The following is a 22,045-nucleotide window of genomic DNA, read 5'->3' as shown; positions in this document are numbered from 1 at the left end:
AAAATAGATCAAATCATTCGTGCTAAGATTAATGAACATGTAGACTTTTTTACTACACATGAAAAAGTATTGTGTTGTTTAATGTGGAGGAGGATTTGTTGGGATAACCAATAGGAAAATATAGGTATTAATACTTTTTTTGCCAGCAGGAATAAGATCAGAAATTAGTATTTTTAATTTTTTTTGCTTTTTAAAGACTTTATTTGTTAAAGAGAGAGAGAGCGAGCACCAGGCAGAGGGAGAAGCAGACTCCCTGTTGAGCAAGGAGCTATGCCCTATGCCTGACTCAGTTCTAGGACGCTGGGATCATGACCTGAGCTGAAGCAGATGCTTAACTGACTGAGACACCCAGGAATCCCAGAAATTATTATTCTTAAGTGAAAAATTGAGATACACCAAAACTCTTTTAACTTTAAGCTTCTAGTCATTCCCTCTTCCCCATACTTTTTAGGTGACCAACAAAGAAGTAGAAAATTATCCAACCACAAATGACAATTTATCCATCTAGGCTGCCTTGCTTACCTTCTGATGGCAGTATTCATAGATGGGCAACAGGCAAGTAATTGGCAATAGTGAGAAGGAAAACCAGAGCAAAGAAGCTGGCTGGATAATCAAACCTGAACTCAAGTTATGGTAGGCTGGCATGCCCAATAAAAATGCAAATAAAAATGTGAAGAATATGGAATTTTGATATTTCAGTTTTATTTGAGGACTACAGCCAAGAAAACTGGTATAGTTATGGAAAATACTGTGGAATTTGATCAGTTCAAATAGTATGCGTGGGGAAAATAGAACCAGTAGTGAGGACATTGTGGCTTTTACATTCTCAGGTCATTTGTATATGTTTTGTGCCTTTGCTCTCATCTTACCTGCTTGCTTTGGTCCAATTCTGCTCCTGTATTGCTAAAATAGTTCTCCTGCCTCCCATCTCCCCAGCACACCCCAGCAAAGCCTGTTTGGAATTTTCTACGTGCAGTTGTTAGCTCACTAGTGCGTATCTTAACCTATCCTGTTGGATTTTTGAGCTCATCTTTAGATCCCTACTGCCTTTTATACAGTCTGGACATTGAAACTTTCAAGAAATCTGTTAAGGATTTGTCGAATCAGTGAATGCAGGATTCAATGAATATTCTTACAGATTTAAACAAGGAGAGAAAACGTGTGCTCTTAGTGGCATTCCAAGATGGACATGAAGAAGCTTATCGGGCATAGGAGAAAAAGGGTTTCACTCCATGTGTCATACCCTCTGAACAGGCAGGGTACTCCCTGGTGGCCGCGGAAGCAGGAAGAATGACAGATTGCGGCCACCATCACGAGCAACACAAACCAGCAGACAGAAACCATCTAGAATGAACCTTGCTGTCTCTCAGCCCAGGGGTTTCTTGACACAGGTGTCTGGACAAGGACAGTGCCATTGATGTGGATCTCTGACCCCTGGTTTATTCACTGTAGTCATCACTGTGTCACAGGAGAAATGACAAACCAAGTAGTGCAGAAACTCAAGGCTCCGTGCAGGCCTTCCCCACAGAATCCTAATTATTGCTTTTTCTAGAAGTTCTTCCAAACTCCACTCTCTTTTCCCTTCTGGTAAACAAATAGCTCTGAAAGCTATCTCATTTTATGGGCTCAGTGCCGTTATCTTTCTGCCAACAAAACACAAAAATAAACATACTAGTTAGTAACAACCACGGAAACAGAGCACCTCTTGCCAGGTCCATTCTTACACATATTAGCTTAAGAAAGTATTTCAGTTATTTTTTTAGTCCTACATATTACTGTCTCCCACATATTGGTTTAATCCTCAAAATTTAATGCTTTCTCTAATTTGGTGATTTTGTGGTAAACTACAAAGAATTATTAACATATTCTGTAAGAAATTATATAAATTCATGTAAGTTCACTACATATTTAGTGCATAGTATATAGTATAGTATAATATAGTATATAGTGCATAGTTTACTTTGTTTGAGACTTCTAGTAAGACTACATTTTCTATTTCAAATGATGCATATTCCTACTTTTATGTATAATACTATGTAATTGAAATGACTTTCAAGTAGTATTTAATTTATGTATAACAAGATCAAGCCAAACTTAATATAAAAATATTTTATTACCATTTAACTACAATCTAGAAAATATACCAATTTAAATAATTAAAAATACTTGTTATGAGCCACTAAATTGATTTTGTGACCTTCTAGTAGGTGATGAATTATAGTTTAAAAAAAAAAAACAACAACAGTGCATTAAAATGGAAATACTGCACCTTGCTACTCAGTTTTTTAAGAAACCAATTAAAGGCAGTTATTTCTCCCCTTTTATGTTCATTTAATAATAAGTTCATTATATTTCATTTATAGTTCAATATGTTCATTTAATAATAAGTGAATTGGAAAGAATTAAATGATATTGGACCTGTTTATTATATTAATTGTGTTTTTGTGTTTTAACTAGGACTTGGTTCAGCAAATACCCATATATTCAGTAAAAAAACTCAAATTAACACATGTATTAAACATTCTCGAAATTAATTTTATTATGAGACCATACATGTTTGAAGTTTGGTTGATTTTACACATAGGTTTCAATTGTTACAACTTGATTTGAAGTAATAGATACAGCCTCAGTTATCCTCGTCTAATGACTAAGCTCACTTAGATCTACAGATAAAAAAAATTCTTCTCCATCAAGAAATTAGATAAATTTTCTCCACATTTGTAGGTATTGGCAAGCAATGACTCTTACACCCCTGTTTAGGAATTAGTATGACTAATGTGTACCTCTACCTGAAGAATAAGATTTTATCTTAACAGTAAAGAACTAAAAAATTGTTGTTGTTGTTGTTGTTGTTTTTAAGATTTATTTATTTATTTTAGAGAGAGAGAGAGAGAGAGAGAGAGCATGGACATGCATGGACAAGCAGATGGGGGTGATGGGGAGGGTCACAGTGAGAGACTCTCAAGCAGATTCACTGCTGAGCCTGGAGCCCCATGTAGGCACAATCTCATGACCCATGAGACCATGAGCTGAGCAGAAACTAAGAGTCAGGAGCTTAACTGACTGAACCAGCCAGGTGGCCCTAAAATTTTTTTTTAAAAAACAAAGGTAAAAGGAGAGAAACCTGGAAGGCAATGTATTACCTGCAAGAGGACATCAAAGAAAGAGATTAAGAACAGGTGGAAGGAGGGGAGAGAAAAGAATTTAGAAAGGTTTTCTGGTTCTGGGGGCCATCTAGAATTTCTTGCTCTTTTTAAAATTTTTTTTTTATTTTTTGAGGGTTTTTTTTTTTTTAATTTCTTTTCAGTGTAACACAATTCATTGTTTATATACCATACCCAGTGCTCCATGTAATATGTGCCCTCCATAATACCACTGGGTTCCCCCAACCTCCCACCACCCGCCCCTTCAGAACCCTCAGATTGTTTTTAAGAGTGCATAGTCTCTCATGGTTCATCTCCCCCTCCAATTTCCCTCAACTCACTTCTCCTCTCCATCTCCCAGTGTCCTCCGTGTTATTTCTTAGGCTCCACAAATAAGTGAAACCATATGATAACTGACTCTCTCTGCTTGCTCTTTGAGAGGTTTGCTGTTACTGGTTGAGCCAGCTAGTGCTTTTTCATCTATAGGAAGGAAAGGGAAAAGTAAAAGGGAACTTTTGGATAGAGAGGAAAAAGACCCATGGGAAACAAGAAGCCAAATGGGGAAAAGCAGAATGATAGATGGTGTAAGTTGAGACACAGAAGGCAGAAAACAAAAAAGGGCATTTGACTTAGAATTTCAAAGCAATTAAAGTATTTGAGCAAAATATATTCACATTCTAGAAATTCTTGTGCAGATTGACTCCCCTTGGGATGCAGAGGAAACTGTCCTGGAGTTAGTAATAGTCTTGGAATTGGATCTAGCGGTGTAACCTGAAGTAAGTTAACCAATTCTGAATGACAGTGGGCTCATGTAAGGAGAGGTTAAAAATACTCATCTTGTAACTTTGATGCAGATTCCATGCAGATATATATCACTTGGTATACCATGCCCTCATAAGGAGTCCCCCTCTTCCTTTTGGGGGAATTTTATTAAATTTCCTGGCATACTGGAATGGACTCATAAATTACCACTTTTATAACCTGATAATAGAACTCATTCCAGTGTGTATGGCTGATGGAATGTTCTAGTTAAATGTTACTTGGATAACACGGGTAACACAGCAGTTGTCTCAGTTATGGGCTCAACCTTGAGTACTTATTTTTACCCCAATAGAGCATAGTTTTGCAAGTTGGTTAGAATTCTTTTAAAATTCAAAACTAAATAAGAACAGACAGAGTAATTTTCCTCTTAATTATTACTGGTTAACCTTTTAACTCTTCCTCTGCTGAGCTGTCAAGTATTGTATTGCTGCTTTGATGCATGGAGTGAAATATGCTATCAGACAACCTGCTAGCTGGCAATAATATAATTTTGTAAGTTCTTGAAAACTGTAAAGCAGCCATGGAACTGCAGGGTCTGCACTCCTGACTGTAGATTTATACAGAACCGGGAGACTTTTGTTCAACTTAATACTGTGTAACTAGGAGGATGTGTATATGGAGAAGGCAGTGATATCTGGGAGTGGCAGGAGAAGGATTTAAAAAAAAAAAAAAAAAGATCCTGGAAAAGTTAATTTCCTTCAAACAGTTTTGACCTCATATTTCCTCCATTTCTCCTATTCAGTCAGAACATCCATTCCAATTTGTGTGCTGAAACTGTTTTTTTCTTATGTCACAAATGGATTTTGTCCATGATATAAATAAGGTGAACAAAAAATGTCCTGTGGGAGGTAGCTTTTTAAATCCTATCAGTCACTCACTCCTCAGAGTAAAGACATACACTCAATGCCTTTGTGAGAGCCAAGCCCAAAGGTGAAATAGTAAGAGGGTGAAAAGGTAGAGCCCTAGTAGGACCAGGTACAACTAAGATAGGAAAATGGTGCTGAACAGGGAGACTTGGTGGGAGTTGGGGGGTATTGTGTCATTGAGACAAATTTAAAGAAGTCTGGTTTATTGATAAAAATATACCACTCCAATAATGAGTGTCCATTTCACAAATGAAATATATATATAATCTCTATGTATTTCATATACAGTTAACCCTTGAGCAACATGGGGATTAGGGATGTCAATTCCCAATACTCCAGCCACAGTAAAAATTTCATGTAGAACTTTTGATTCTCCATAAACTTGAATTTGGTTCTCCATAAACTTGAATAATAGGCTACTGTTGTCTGCAAGCCTTACCAAGAACATAGTCAACTCGTATTCTATATGTTATGTGTATTATATGTGGTATTGTTACAATAAAGTAAGCTAGAGAAAAGAAAATAGTATTAAAATTTAAAGAATATGTTTACCATACTGCATAGTATTTATAAAAAATATTCATGTGTATGTAGAGCTGCTCACTTCATACCATGTTATTCAAGGGTCAACTGTCTGTGAAATATACATAATCTAAATTCTAGAATAAGAGAGATTAATAATTATTACATTGCATCATATAGGGATTTGATAAAGAAAACTTGCATGTGGCAAAAAAAAATTTACAAGTGATGAGAATGTAGGAAAAACAAACATTTAAGATGCTAACAGCATCCATGTGTGACTCTGCTGTTGGTTCCACTATAGTCTATTCACACAGAAGCCGATTAGCACTTAAAAATGAATGTCAACTCCTGTCTCTCCTCGGGGGCTTATCATTTCTCTGAGAAGAAAAGTGCACATGCTTCTGTTGTTTTGCCAGGACTGATGCAGTCTGGCCCTTATGATCCCTCCACCTTAATTTTCCATCCCCTTCCTTCACTCTGCTTCTGCCACTCTGGCTTTTCCAGGATTTTGGAGACACACACCAGACCCAATCCTGTCTCTTTGCTATGTCTCTTACCTGAAATGCCCTTCCCCCCATATATTCTCACGGCACACATTTTCATCTCCTACCTGTCTGCGCTTCAGTGAGGTGATCCCTGAAGAAGCAATGTCAATAGAAACTCCTTTTGCTTTATTCATTCTCATAGCTTTCATTTCCATAGCGTTTCTTCTCTGACATGCTCTATACCTTCCTGCGTGTTCTTGCTAGAATGTAAAGTAAGCAAGCTCTGTCTGTTTTGTTCAGGGCTGTATACATGTCATCTAGAAGAGGCCTGGCACACAGTAGGAATTTCATAAATATTGGGTAATAGTTGGAATGAATGAAAGAGCGAGCGTGGTGTTCTAGATTTCTATTTTTCATGCTTCCTTTGAAGACATAAGGCTCATCTGTATGCTATAAATATTTATGTCCATCCAATCACCATGAATGTACAAACTTACAACACATAGGGCAATGTTTTTTAAAGCTTAACTATAAAAAAGGCCTTTCACTGACATTAAACTAGTATATTTAGTCATAATTAAATATTTGCAAATGATCCATGATATGTTTGAAACTTACACAGTGATAAATATTCAGGCAACTTGATAACTTTCCTTACCTTTAGTTTTGTCTACATTTTAATTAAGATTGTTTTATTTGATGGTTAGGTTAAAAGTCATTATACATGATGAATCATTCTGATACCTTAAAATATATTTAATTGGAAATGAGTAAAGATGTGGATATTGTATTTCTATTAGATTTTACTGAGATTAGCTGTGTTATCAGATTGGCCCATGGAGAAAAACTTCATATAAAATTGTCTACTTTGGGGGCACCTGGGTGGCTCAGTGGGTTAAAGCCTCTGCCTTCGGCTCAGGTCATGATCCCAGAGTCCTGGAATCGAGCCCTGCATCGGGCTTTCGGCTCAGAAGGGAGCCTGCTTCCCCCTTTCTCTCTGTCTGCCTCTCTGCCTATTTGTGATGGCTGTCAATGAATAAATAAAATCTTAAAAAAAAACCACAATAAAATAAAATTATTCTACTTTGTATTTATGTTCATGGCAAACAAAGTTAAATAGTTGTTAAAAACAGCCATTCTAAAAGATCACTCATTTAATGATAAATATTTGTAGTGGTCTATGACCTCGTATTTTTAATATAGCATCTATATACTCCATTTTCAGTTGCTTCTTTCAATTTGTTAGTGGCTTTTTAAGGCTTTTTCCAGACTGGTCTCTAGTACTTAAAACGTGTAATCATATTGACTTAATGAATTTTTTTTTCAACAGAAAAAAATTGAAATTTTATGAGGGAGCTCTTTTTTAAAATAATTCGTTAAATTAGAGGTCAGCATTTTTATCCCTTTTCAGTTTTCTTTTTCCAAACTTAGCATTTCAATCTGAAATAAAAGAACTGATCATTTAGGACCAACTACATTAATCCCATTTTACTAGTCCGAAATGAAGTTGTGTAAACCCAAGGCTTTAACAGATTTATTTTTCACTCAGTATATTAATGATTCATTTCCTTATTTCATTTAACTACTGATAAATTTCCACAATTTAAAAATAATCAGTTCTTAAAGAATTCACCAGATCTTAGAATGAATATTTGTTCTTTATCCTGTAGAACATATAACGTTACCAGCATAAAGCAAGCCTACAAATAAGAGATAGCAGAAACAACCTCCCTGTTCACATTCCACTCTCCTTATACACAGCTTTAAGCCCAACTAGAAGATCTTTGCAATTCCCTTGATAATAGCATTTTCTGTACTATCACCCATCCAGATATTTATTTGGTGTTTAAAGTGGTTATAAAGCCTGGGTGGGGGTGAGTGGATAGGAGAGGAAGCTGTTCTGGGTAAGATTTGGTTCAAAAGCAAATTTTCAGGAGTTGAAGCCAGAAATTATAGGTCTTCAGTAAATTGTCCCCGCAGTATATATTTATTGAGTTAGTTCATAAAGATTTAAACTGAATTCACATAGTGTGTCAAGTATTGATATAGTAATAATAATGAATACGTAGAGATATGTTTTATTCTGCTTTTCCCATCTATCCTAAATAATGACAGGTTAAAATGATACTAATGCCTAAAATAACTTGTTTTTGAGCTTATGTCCTTATTGCAATTCAGGAGGAAGACTTATAAAATGTGGTTAAAACACAAAACATTTAACCAATGGACCAAAACCACCCAAAGCAGAGGATCATAAAAAGATATATGCATTACTTAGATATTTTCATATCAATCATAACTGAGTATTTCTATCATTCTGATAGAGTATGACTGAGTATATCCATCATTATTTTGATTTAGATCTAGGGTCTAAGGTCTTTCTCTTGACTTTGGGAGGGCTACATAGACTCTCATGGTTGGCCACATTCCTCGTACATTATATGTAAGTTTTTAGTTTTGATGTAAAGTGGGGAGGGATAAAGGTCTTTGAGAAGAAACTTTAAGATCTAAGTTTTTATTTTCCAAAAGATTTTATAATTGTCACACCCACATCTCTTTTGACAAAAATTTTATAAAGCAACTCACCTTTATAGAGTCTTCCCAAAGCATTCAAATTAATACCGTACCTTTTCTTAAGAAGTCCTTTTCTTAATCAAGCACAAATTTTTACTTTTTGATTTAACTATAGAAGGACAATAATAGGATAAAAGATAAATTACTTGGAGAAACAGAGGCTACTGATTCTGGATGTATGTAACTCACACAGAGCAGAAGTGATGGCATTAGTCAATAAAAATACAGTTTTGTCTTTTTTCAGTAAATTGCCTTAAATAAAGACATTCTGATGTTGAGTAGAAGTTAATGTGGTGAGTCCATTAAGGGAAGGGTGATTAATTTTTTCAAGAGCTTAAATTTTTTAAAAATTTCTATTTATTAGAGAAAAATAATTTCCTACTTCTTTTCTACTTTAAATGTCAACTGTTTTGAAAGTAAATTTAAATACTCCATGTTGTAAATAAAAATGTGTTTTAATGCATAAGAGTGTGGCAACATTCTTTTCAAATATGGGTATGTTTTCATTTCTGAGTCTCAGTCAAAAGGAAAACAGCAGTAAATTCTAAGGTGACATTTGCTATCTTTCCACACAAATAGTACAATGTGAATCTTCTGTTCCAAATGTGGAATGTCAATGTGTGATTTTAAGAGTCTTTTATTTTTTGTATATTAATAAACTAGTGATACTACTATTATAAAAGGAATAACAACAGAAGTTAACACTACTGTAGCATTATTATGTCCTAGGGAATCATTTACACCTGAAAATCACTCCATGAGTGAGGTGCTATTCCTGATTTCCATTTTCTAGAGGATGAAGTTGAGGCACAGGCAGATTAACTAATTTAGCCTGAGGTAGTAAGGCCTTTAGCCTTGTAAATTTTAGCATTTAAAACTAGGCAGTCTAGGGGCGCCTGGGTGGCTCAGGGGGTTAAAGCCTCTGCCTTCTGCTCAGGTCATGATCCCAGGGCTGTCTGCTCCGCGGGGAGCCTGCTTCCTCCTCTCTCTCTCTGCCTGCCTCTCTGCCTACTTGTGATCTCTGTCTGTCAAATAAATAAATAAATAAATTTAAATAAACAAACAAACAAACAAACAAACAAACAAAACAAAAAAAAACTAGGCAGTCTAGCTCCAGAGTTCACGCTCTAAGCCAATACCTATACCACATTTCTTTTTTTTTCCCTAACAAAACATGAAACCAAATCCCATGTGCTTCAGTTTTAGCCTTCGTTTATCCTCTGTCAAACCCATGCACTAACAAAGAGGTAAATTTTATTCACCTATTAAATAAGTCCTTGTTAACTGACTTCATTGATGAAGTCAGAAAAATCGGTCTGTTCAATCAAAGAGCTGTTTTACCTTTAGGGTTTTGTTTGTTTGTTTGTTTTTAAATGTATTGACCATTTGACTACACTAGCTGGGACTACTACATGCAAAACCTGTTTTATTATGAATTAGAAACTTGGAAACAAGCTATCTTGGTAAGATTCCTTTATCGGTCAATCAATAATATTTACCTGAGTGCCCTCTGAGGTGTAGGTGCAGAAAATTTTCCCTTCTTCCCTTCTAGGTTCTTTGGCTGCGTTGTAGTTAAATTGGCATAAAAGGATTAACAGGAGGAAAATAAACTAGTATGATAACATATATACCTCCTGCATACCATCTGCAGCTTAAATACCATCTTTAGCTAAAGACAAAAGATGTTGCAGGTATGGAGTCCGTTGTAGGTGGTTACTAAGAAAGCACAGTGAGGTTGTTATGTGGGTTTGAGTCTTGTGCTCTCCACTGGTAAAGAATTTCTAGGGATTGAGTTATCTGCCTCTTCTTGGTACGGAGAAGGAGACACCCACACAAAAGGAGATTTCCCTTGTATATATAAATATCTCTTACAAAAGTGTAACTACTACTTAGTTTTCACAGCTTCTCCGGTGTCTGCTTTCTTAAAAATAAGCAGCTTAAATTAAGCAGTATGCCTAAAAGGGCATATTTTGGGGTAGTATATTTTGCTCCTGTAGAGAGGCTGGAAAGGTAAAAGAAAGTATGTAAGACATTTGGTCTTGCATGCTAAAGTAATTGCAATCCAGTGGAAAACTTAAAATCTTCATCTCCAAACTTTGAAACTGATGCTTAATTGATATTATTCTGAGAATTTTATGGTACCTAAGCTGTATTTTTCAAAATAGTTTGCATATTCTAATAATAATTGATACATGTGATAGACTCTGGTTCATGTTCTAGATTTTTGGTTCCTGTTATTCTTATGAATGAAACCTCAAGGAAAATAATTAATGCCTGCATGTTATCACTTGAAAACAACATATACATCACAGCTTTTCCTTCACATCTGGCTAAAAACAGTAATATTAAGCTTAGGCAAGCACATCTATTATTATCTATAATGTTGACTTTATACAAAGCAAAGAGCAATTTTACTGAAGTAAAACAAAATGAGTTTATTTGGAATAGCAGACGAATTATAAATCAGGACAAACAAGCTATGGGAATGATAGGCAAGTCCAAAGAGACAAAGGGAAGATCAGTTTTTATTAAGTTTTAGGAGGAAATAGGAGAGGATTTTTCTGGACAAAAGTTTACTGGACAACAGGAGTTTGAGGTTAGGAACATCTCTCATTGGCTGTGGGTGGTGGTTAGTTGTTGCTGGGGCTAAGACAGGGCCTTTCTTCCTTTTCTTAAAGGTGGGAGATAAATCCCCTTGTGAAAAGTGTCCAGTTTTGTCAAAGTAACTATTTTCCTTCTTCCCCCTGGTTACATAGGCTGCTGTGAGTAGTCCTGAGAGAGCTCCCCCTTCATTTTAAGTGACTCCATTTTAAATGAGGTTTCCTTTATTGTCACAGAATCAAGCTTGTTGAAATGTGTGTCAAACTGACTAAAACCATTTCTACCTTTGTTCATGTATTCAGCCATTATTTTTCAAAGAAAAATATTTCTATTTTCTATTCTATTTTCTATTAGAAATCAAGAAAGTTTTCCAGACTTTTATCTTTATTTTCAATTTTTTTGTTGAACAATGTTTTGTTTAAATGCTGTCTTCACCAATTCTCCCTTCCACCCTCTGCCACCAACCCACTGACTTTACAGAAGACTTTTGAGAAGAAGGGAAGCATTTTCACTTACTATAAATATGTGATTACTTGTAAAAAATTTATTTACCATTCACTCATTGAAACCGGAATAGCATAATGAGAATAATACGGCCTTGGAAACGTCCCATCCTCCATCTGCCACTCTCTTATACTTGGATAAGGAGCAATTCTGCTTCTCCCTGAACACTTCAATTTATCTATCTAATAAGTGATTGGAGGAAGCAGATAAAGTATAAAATTTTATTATTCTTTGAACTATTTATTAAGATTGTAGAGGCCAAACGCAGGCGGCCCCAGGATGGCCCACTATGTTGTGTGGAACTACTTTGAGCAGAAGGCGGTCGAGACCCTGCAGGTTCAAGAGGAAATTTTACCCCTCCTTCAACTATATAGAATAATCTAATTGGGGGTCTTCCCCAGAATAAGATTATCCAGAGCAAACACCTAATTACCAAATATCTGTTTTTCTTCTTAGAGCTCTGTGAATTGCATTCTTTCCTTTTGAAATCTCAGACCCTACATACTTCCCCTTAGTTCCCAATGATATATATACCTCATTTTGCCTGTCTTAGGAATTTCCATGTCTGTGTGGATGTCCTGTATGTGCAGAAGTAAATTTGATTTTCTCCTGCTAATCTTTCTTATGTCAGTTTGATTCTTAGTCTGGGTAGAAGGATCTAGAAGAGGACAGGGAATTCTTGCTCCCTGACAAGATTTGTACTACCACTGAGACAGGAAATTCAAAGATTTATAAAAGTATCCTGACCTCGAAAGGATAACCATTCAGTGAAAGTAGATGAGAAAAAATTATCAACATTTATTTTTGAGAAGTTACTAATTGAAAGAAATTAGATGGCCAAGTCCACGGCAGATATTGGTTGCAAAATAAAGCCAGACACTCCTAAAACAGAGACCCCCAAACTAAACTACAGTTCTTCAGTTGGAGTTTTTGCTCTTAGTTAGGAAGGTGACCATGATTTAAAACATGCTCATTGAGGGGTGCCTGGGTGGCTCAGTGGGTTAAACTTCTGCCTTCAGCTCAGGTCATGATCTCAGGGTCCTGGGATTGAGCCCCACATTGGGCTCTCTGCTGAGTGGGGAGCCTGCTTCCCCCCAACCCCCGCCTGCCTCTCTGCCTACTTGTGATCTTTCTGTCAAATAAAATCTTAAAAAAAAAAAGAAAAAAGAAAAAAATGCTCATCGAATGAGAAAGTATCTTTCCTCCTCTGCATGAGAAGATAAACAAGGGTCAAGAATCCCTATTTCTTTGCCCTTTGTGGATTATTATAGTCAAATTGGCAATTGTTTTCCAAACCTGATGAAAAGGGTATTGGTAACATCCTGAATTACTAGAGTGTATTTCATTTTGCTTCAGTAAGCACTGAAAAGGCAGAAAATGGCAGGGCAGGCCATGAAGTAGGTAATTTTTTTGTGTCTCCCTCTTCTTCCTCCCTCTCCTAAAATTACAGAATAGACTTCATTTTACTTCCAAGTAAATATTCTAATACCACAGTTAGTTCATATTTTGTTATTAACTCCAGTCATTCACCAATTCTCTTGTTCAACTTTCTCTAATTCAGGAGGTTTAATGTTGCACCGGCTTGGAGTTCGCTTGATTGCCTTGTTAATGTTCTTATTCCCTAGCAATCAATTTAGTTTGATTGATATTTGTTATGTAGCCTAGTAAGTTCTCTTCACTTGAATTTCATTTAGAGTTCTTTTTTTCTCCACTTCCTAGCAATCAATTTGACTTGATTGCTATTTACTTCCTGACCTGTTGATATTGCAAAGATTGCGTAAGTTTGTTAATTACCTCCACGGCCACATGCAAGTTTGATTTCATTCACGTATTTCACATTTCTACTGTTAAATGACTTCATGTAAATAACTGCCTCTTTAATACAGTTTTTATAGATTTGCTGTCAGTGTACACAATAGTTTGAATTTATCTTTGCCTATTTCTTTATTTTTATTTTTTAAGATTTTGTTTGACAGATCACAAGCAGGCAGAGAGGCAGGCAGAGAGAGGAGGGAAGCAGGCTCCCCGCTGAGCAGAGAGCCCCATGAGGGGCTCAATCCCAGGACCCCGAGATCATGACCTGAGCTGAAGGCAGAGGCCTAATCCACGGAGCCACCCAGGCACCCCATCTTTGTTTATTTCTAATGTGGGGTGTAAAAATATATTATTGTAAGATACATTATAATTTATGGGGAAAAAAAATCCCCGTCAGATTAAAAACATAAGCAAGGGAAGGCCTGAGTTGGTAGATACAGATGACTGTGGAGACAGCCTGAGGCGGTTTTAGAACACAGCAGGCGGAAACAGCACATCAGGTTTATCTCTCACCGTTGTGAATTTTCTTTCTTTCTTTTTTTTAATAAACTAGGTCACTAAAACTGTTCTCTATTTCTGAAAGTAATTTCAGACAGCACTGATAAACTGAATAAACTCTTCATATTTCAGAGCATCTGAAGGGTCCCTCAATTTAAATTGCATCAAGGTGAAGTAGAAGCTTCTTTGGAATATCATATTCCTAGTAGTTCTCCGAGGAATTTGATTGGATGTCTGTCTATTAGATTAAAGGAAAGCTTTGCTTAATTCCGTAAACTGTCAGGCTTTAATAAATATTTTAACAGTCAAATAACCCTACAATATTTAAAAACCATGGAAAATTAATTCTTCAAAGGGTCTCATTCCGTGGCTGGTAAATAATAGATGCTCTTTCAATGTAGGTAAACTGTCCTTGGATCTATTTTACAGTTTAAGAGACTCAAACTGTGAATCTTTACACTTTCCTTCTCTGAATTTAGGTGAGAGTATGCTTCAGCTGCTCCCTACCTTAAGCAGACTGTCCTATAATCCTCCCTTTTGCTCAATATTTATAGAGACTAGATCCAAAGCAAGTGTGATCAAAGAATCCGAAGATGTTCTACAAAATGAGATTAGTGTCTTTCTCCATTTGGTAATCTCATCAACCATGAAAACTCACAGTTTTCCCTCAGCATCGTTTCTTCTTGCCTGAGTGTTTGTTCCAGGTGCCATAAACAGTAAAAAATTTCAAATCTGAAAGAGTAATAAATACTGGTGTCACTGAAATAACTCTTGAATAGAAGCAGTATTTTAGCTGGTATTTTTATGACAAGATAGGAGAGTAGTCAGCATGCAGCTCATATAATTACGGGAAATTTAGAGGATATAATTTGTGGTCTTATTCCTCGTTTTGAAGAAATGTATGGAGGCCTTGGTATAAAAGAAGGAACCAGCAAAATCATGTCTGGTAAGCCATTTATCCAGAGGCAGAAAGGTTAAAATGGGTACTAGAGCCTAAAACAGAGGAATATATACATCAGCGTGAAAGGACACTTGCGGGAGGGTTCAGAATCAGCCTAAGTGGAATTTTACTTAAGAGGCAATAAGATGATGTTTTTGGGTTTTTTTTTTTTTTAAGATTTTATTTATTTATTTGACAGACAGAGATTACAACTAGGCAGAGGCAGGCAGAGAGAGAGGGGGAAGCAGGCTCCCTGCTGAGCAGAGAGCCCGAAGCAGGGTTCAATCCCAGCACCCTGGGATCATGACCTGAGCTGAAGGCAGAGGCTTTAACTCACTGAGCCACCCAGGTGCCCCTTTTTGGTTATTTTTTAATGGCACAATTAGGCTTTTAAGTCTTTGATATTTCTTCATGTACTTCTTTGAAGAAGGCCTTCTGTCTGTGTCCTACCATTCAAATTCTATTTCTTCTTTAAGATCCAACACAAATATATATCTCATTTTATATGTATATCTCATTATATAAATGCTTTGTTATATATACATATATCATTATCTATATTTCATTATATATTTGGCTTTTTTTAACTTAATAAATTGTAAGTCTACACTACCCCAGTATATCTCTCTTCTGATCCACTCATTTAACAATTAATCCTGTAATATTTTGAGGCAGACTTTTGTTTTTGCTGCTATTTTTAATTACAGTATGATTTACATACGAAAGAAAAAAATGTCTTAAATGTTCAGTTTGATTACTTTTGACAATTATGCACATCCATGAAAATGCACACAGTCCTAGAAAGGGCCTAGAAAGTACCCTTTCCTACAGAATTCTCCACTTTTTCTGAATTCTTGTGCTAAGGATTAGATTTTTCTGGTTATAAGTGTACATTGTGTGTCATAAATATCTCATTATATGTACATGTATTTTGTGTGCCTGTCTTAAAGCGCATAATACGTATTTTTAAAAATTTTAATTCCAGTAGTTACCAATGTTATATTAGTTTCAGGTGTACCATATAGTAGTAATTCATCAATTCCATACATCACTCAGTGCTCATCATGGTAAGTCACTCTTAATCCCCTTCACCTATTTCACCCATCCCCCCCACCCAATTCCCCTTCCGTAACCATGTGTTTGTTCTCTGCAGTTAATAGTGGTTTTTGGGGGGGCACCTGGGTGGCTCAGTGGGTTAAAGCCTCTGCCTTCAGCTCAGGTCATGATCCCAGGTCCTGGGATCAAGCCCTGCATCCGGCTCTCTGCTTGGCCAGGAGTCTGCTTCCTCCTCTCTCTGCCTGCCTCTCTGCCTACTTGTGATCTCTCTGTGTCAAATGAATAAATAAAATCTTAAAAAAAAAAAAAAAGATTGCTTTAAAAAAATAGTGGTTTTTTTTGGCTTGTCTCTTTTTTAAATTGTGCACTTATTTTGTTTCTGAGTGAAGTCATATGGTATTTGCCCTTCTCTGACTTATTTTGCTCAGCATTATATTCTCTAGATCGATCCATGGTGTTGTAAATGGCAAGATTTCATTCTTTTTTATGGCTGAGTTATATTTAATATATAACATATTATATAATGGAATTATATATCATATAATGGAATTATATAATATATATCATATAATGGAATATTATGTGCATGTATATATGTGTATATATATATGTGTATATAAATACACATACTCTATCTTCTTTCTGTTCATCTACTGATGGACATTTAAGTTGCTTCCATATCCTGGCTATTATAAATAATGCTGCAATTAACATAGGGGTGCATATAGTTTTCAAATTATTGCTTGAACACGTTATATTTTTGATGTTCATCTTTGTTGTTGTGTTTCATAATTTGTTCCTTTCTCTTACCAATTAGTATTCTCTTGTGTGAATATACAAAAATTTACTTATTCATTTTCCTGTCACGTGTTTGTGTTGTTTCCAGTGACAAAATGGTTTATGTGTGTTTATTAGAAACCATAAAAATGTTACATGTAAAGTGATGATTCACAAAGTTCTACTCCTAAAACCAGTATTATACTCTATGTTAATTAACTAAAATTTAAATAAAAACTTGAAACAAACAAACACACAAAAAGAAACCACAAAAATAGTTCTCCAAAGTGGTTGTACTAGTTTGCGCTTCCATCAGAAATGTATGAGAACTGCAGTTGCTCCACATCTTTGCTAATATTTGCTGTTGCTAGGCTTTTTCATTTTAGACAAATTAATGGTTGTGAAATGTCGAATACTTCCACATGTGCTTCCTGTCATTGGTGTATCTTCCTTTGTGGAGTGTCTATTCAAATCTTAAGTCTAGGGGTGCCTGAGTGGCTCCGTTGGTTCAGCGTCCAACTCTTGATTTCAAGTCAGTGCATGATCTCAGCGGGATATCTGCTTGAGGTTCTCCGTCCCCTTTACCCCTCCCCCTGCTCGCTCACTCTCTCTATGAAATAAAACAAATGAATCTTTAAAATAAATCTTAAGTCTATCTTCAAGCAAGTTGCTTGTTTTCCCATCGTTTTTAAAAGCTTTCTGTACATTCAGTATATGACCCAGAATGTTAGATATGTACTGAATATATTTTTCCCCATCTGGGGCATGCCTCTTCATTTTATTACTTTCTTAAGTTTCTTAATGTTCTTTGGTAAATAGAAATTTTTAATATTGACAAAATATAATTTATGTTTTCCCTTTTGTGGGCTAGTGCTTTATGTGTACTGTTTAAGGGAACTTTGCTGACACTAAGAGCACAAGTACATTCTTCTATGTATTCTTCTGGAGGCTTTACGGTTTTGAACTTCCTGTTTTGTCTATGCCCATCTCAAATTAATTTTTATATATGGAATGAGATAAAAATCAAAGTTTATTTGTCTTCATTGAAAGCCTTGTGGGTTTTTTTTAAGCATATTTGTTAATTTGCTTTATTCTTTGTCTTAGTCAACTTTTCATAGGCAGCCTTATCTTCTCAACATAGTTGTGAGTCTGTCAAGGACTGGGGCTGGTTTTTCATATTTATTTGTATCTTCATGGTGTAGATTTACATAGAAATATTTTCTTTTGTGTTTTTATGAATGTTGTTTTTAAAATGATGATTCTAAATGTTATGTGCATTAATATTATTATTATTACTCCCAGGCTTAAAGTGCTTAGTTTTACTCACCTAGATTTTACTTACCTTGATTTATTTGTTAACACGAGTCATATAGGGGCACCTGGGTGGCTCAGTGGGTTAAAGCCTCTGCCTTCGGCTCAGGTCATGATCCCAGAGTCCTGGGATCAAGCCCCACATGAGGCTCTCTGCTCTGCAGGAAGCTGCTTCCTCCTCTCTGCCTGCCACTCTGACTGCTTGTGATCTCTCTCTGTCAGATAAATAAATAAATAAAATCTTAAAAAAAAAAAAAGTCATATATTTTAATAGAGTTGTAGATGGCACAAAAGGAGAAAATTATAAGAGGAAAGGTCAGTATTTACTAGAAGTGGCCAGAAGTGACCCCCGGGATTTGGATTGGTATTGATGTTTTCAAAAACATTAGAACGTGATGTTTGCAATATCAACTGAGGTGGTTTGGTTGTCAGTGAAGACGCAATCCTCCTCTACTAACACAAGAGAAATAGGTTAAGAAGCAAGACATTGGTATCTGGTGGGGTTATCTGAGGGCTTTGATGGCATGCATTTTCATTTACTTAATGTTGGCTTTGCTATATGATTCCTGGAAAGGTGAAATTGGAATGTAAAGAGTTAATGAAATCATGGAGTATTTTAAAAACACTATACCTCTTTTATGAAAAAAAAAGTGCAGATATAATGTATTTAGGAAAATTCATTACTTGAATTCATATGTTCCGCCAGTTCCTGGAAATGGCACAAAGAACAGTATCATTTTTATTCCTAAGGAGCTTAGAATCCGATGGAATTTTAAGCATGATCTGCGCTCTTAAAAGTCCATTGTCCTGCTGTCTATATGCCACAAATGGATTTACTGATGAAATCATTTAGCTAACTGTCAAAATGGTAATTAATTCTAACAAAAATAGTAAAAGATAACCTGCTTTTCAAGAAGCTCAACTTGACTTTGTGAGTGCCTGAGGATTTCTAAGAGGCTATGACATTATAGTATTGCTAAAGGGGCAGGCTGTACATAGAGCTGACTGAGCAAAGTTGCCATGGGAAACTTGCAGACTTTTCCAAAAAGAGAAACTAAACCAAAAACACTGATTGTATTTGAAATCTGGGTTCTAGGAAGAAGACTTACCCACTCCCACTGAAAGTGCCTAAGGGCTTGCTAGATATTGGGTGGCTTTGTGGGCAGGTGTTCTGCCCTGTTTCTCTTTCCACCATTTCTCTTACACCAGTTCCTCTTTAAATTCAGAACTTCAGCTAACTGTGGGTGACAAATTCAACAGAAGTTTGAAAATGGAAATGAAGCTCCTCTCACGCAAACTTTATCTTTCATTGTATTCCATTCAAGGACAATCTAAAATCTCTTAGAGAGAGGACTTTATTGGACATTTTGACTACTGAAAAGGCACAACCTCAGCATTCTCTCTCTCTCTCTCTTTTTTCTCCCTCTTTATCATTAATACCCTTGCTAACCACCCCCCCCCCCCCCCCCCCCCCCACCCCCCCCCTTCTAGTTACAAATGAGATGAATATGGCCCTAGAGGGTTTTCTTTGCTGGGGACAAATGACCAAGGTCAGATGTGGAGCAAGAGTCTTTTATCCTAATCAGTGCTTGATCAGTCTCAGATACTGAGCAACCCCTTCTGGAGGCTGAACACCAAAATAGTAATTAGGAAAGTCTTACGCATAACTAGTCATCAGAAAATGCTGTTCTGGTTTTTTTTTTACAATTCACTAACATATGTGTTAATGATTATGTCTCCTATTTAAATTATATAGAAACTTCCGAGAATCATTAATACATAAAAAATGGAACTGCACACTTTATAAATCAAAGGTATGGTTAATTTTTTCAGGAGACTTTGTTGACAAATGGATTGTGTTTTAACTTAAATGTGATTTTTATTTTGGCTTGTGTCTTTGGTTTATTAAGCAATTTGAGGAAAAAACTATAAATCTAGGAACTTTAATATTAGAGTATATAATAATACATTCTCATACTAAAAATTCTGTACCCTTAAGTTAGAATTTAAAATGTTCCCAACTGGGAACCTTATTTTTGATTATATATAGATTTAGATTTAACCCAATCTATATTTTAAAAACTAGAACTATAGCACATGATCTCTCCCCATCCTCTTCTAGCAAGCAATTATTTTTTATTGATCTACTAACAAGAGTTGAGTTAGAAAATCTCTATGCATACTTTTAGGTAGCTGGGTACCATTTCGATTGTATCAACCAAGTATTAAGAGAAAATAACTTTCTTATCTTTAATAGAAGCTTCTATTACCACTGATATTTCTTTTAATAGCATAACTTCTTGACAATACAAACATTTTCCAGATACACGTCCTTAGGTTAGATACTGCCAATATACCTGCTCTGATTAGCAATGTTGGTTTGTGAATTCTAAATTCCCAGAGTGCATATTGTCACAAACAGAATCAGTGACATATTAATACTCTCTTGGTTATGCATGAAATGCTCTTGGACAAATGTTCCCAGTAGAGATTCTATTCTACCCTAACCAGAAAATTAAAAATGAGTACACATTATGAGCAAATTGCATAGCTGAATTTAATGGCTGAGATGGCCTATGTTTTTATAAATGAAGGAAGAGTAATGGAAGAAAATTATATTAGGTGTCTATTTATGAATTATCCAATTTTCAGAAATAGATTTTTGTTTCAAATTTACCCTTTATGTTTTAGGACCTTGCAGAAGTTGAATCATGAAGTGTAAGATAATGGAGACTGAATTATTTTCAATAGCTGGGACTTAGTGACACGATCTAGAAAAGAAAATCTGGAGAAAATTTAAATAGTGTTATGTTGAAAATACAGAAGTGGTAAAAGAACGGGAATCTAGTTACTTATTCAATGTGGTAGCTAAGTGCATTACTAAAATTAAATAGACATTTGTTGAAATTATAGGTTCATCACAGAAATGTGAGTATTGCAACAAGGCTATGATGTAATGTATTTAAAATAATATGTCCAAAAATGTTGTAAAGAAATTCGGGTCCTATAGTAAAAAAGAAAAAAAAAAGTTGATTACTGGTATCAAAATAATTCACATGGCTCTAATAGCATATGTTTGGAACACATGTATTTAAGCTTATAAATCATCTTAAACTTATTTTATAATGAATGAAAAATATTTTTCTTGGCTTAAAAAATAGATGGGTCATTTAAAATGAAAGGTCTTTTTTGGGAAGAGCTATTGACCTATATTGACTTCAAAAACCCTTTTGACTCTGGAATGAAATATATATATGGGAGGCGATTGAGTTTGTGTGTGTTCTTTTTTTTTTTTAAAGATTTTATTTATTTATTTGACAGAGAGATCACAAGCAGGCAGAGAAGCAGGCAGAGAGAGAGGAGGAAGCAGGCTCCCTGCTGAGCAGAGAGCCTGATGCGGGGCTCCATCCCAGGACTCTGAGATCATGACCTGAGCAGAAGGCAGCGGCTTAACCCACTGAGCCACCCAGGTGCCCCTGTGTGTTGTTGTTTATATCAAAATTAATGTATAGAACTAGATCCCAGAGTCTCCTGGGTAGGTTGCATCAAATATTGAATCAGGATACAGCTCAGATTTGAACAATCAAATCTCACCTATGTAACTATGAATTAATTATATGAATATATAATATTCATAATATATTATGAATGAATGAATAATAACTAGTAACTATGAATGAATTATAATCATTAACTCTCACAAATACTCAAGGATTTCTCAAGTAAGTGACAGGTATAAAGTATTTCCTGAGCATCTTGTACATTATAATCTGTCATAATGATATCAGTAGTGAAAGCAATGCCTGTGGCCCAGTTGACTATCACTGTCTCACTGTGCTTTGTTGTTACTGAACTGCTTAGGAGAACCCATGGGCTTTGGGAGCCTTTCCTTTGACAAAGCAAAACTAAAGGTCGGTGGCACTTATGTCTTTGACTCCATAGAACAAAATGTAAATCTCGTGTGCTACTGATTATTTCTCTCTTGCTATTTAGAAATCTAGAGGAATACCTACTTATATATACAGGTTAGATGATATATTATTCTGTGCCTTTTATTTTTGCCCTAATAACATTGGAATGTTATAAAGTCCTTTATCTGTAACACTTTAGTCTGTTACATCATAAAAC

General features: G+C 35.6%; 1 protein-coding gene across 1 annotated transcript in view; it reads left to right on the top strand.

Annotated features, from left to right (window-relative positions):
- Positions 1-22,045, top strand: part of ZNF804B (zinc finger protein 804B) — a 503,497-nt gene that overhangs the window by 138,637 nt on the left and 342,815 nt on the right. The gene's annotated exons all lie outside the window — the stretch shown is intronic.

This window comes from Lontra canadensis, unplaced genomic scaffold, assembly GCF_010015895.1.
Source record: "Lontra canadensis isolate GAN:19392208 unplaced genomic scaffold, GSC_riverotter_1.0 scaffold2, whole genome shotgun sequence".
Lineage (NCBI taxonomy): Eukaryota > Metazoa > Chordata > Mammalia > Carnivora > Mustelidae > Lontra > Lontra canadensis.
This window is presented reverse-complemented; position numbering and strand designations above follow the sequence as displayed.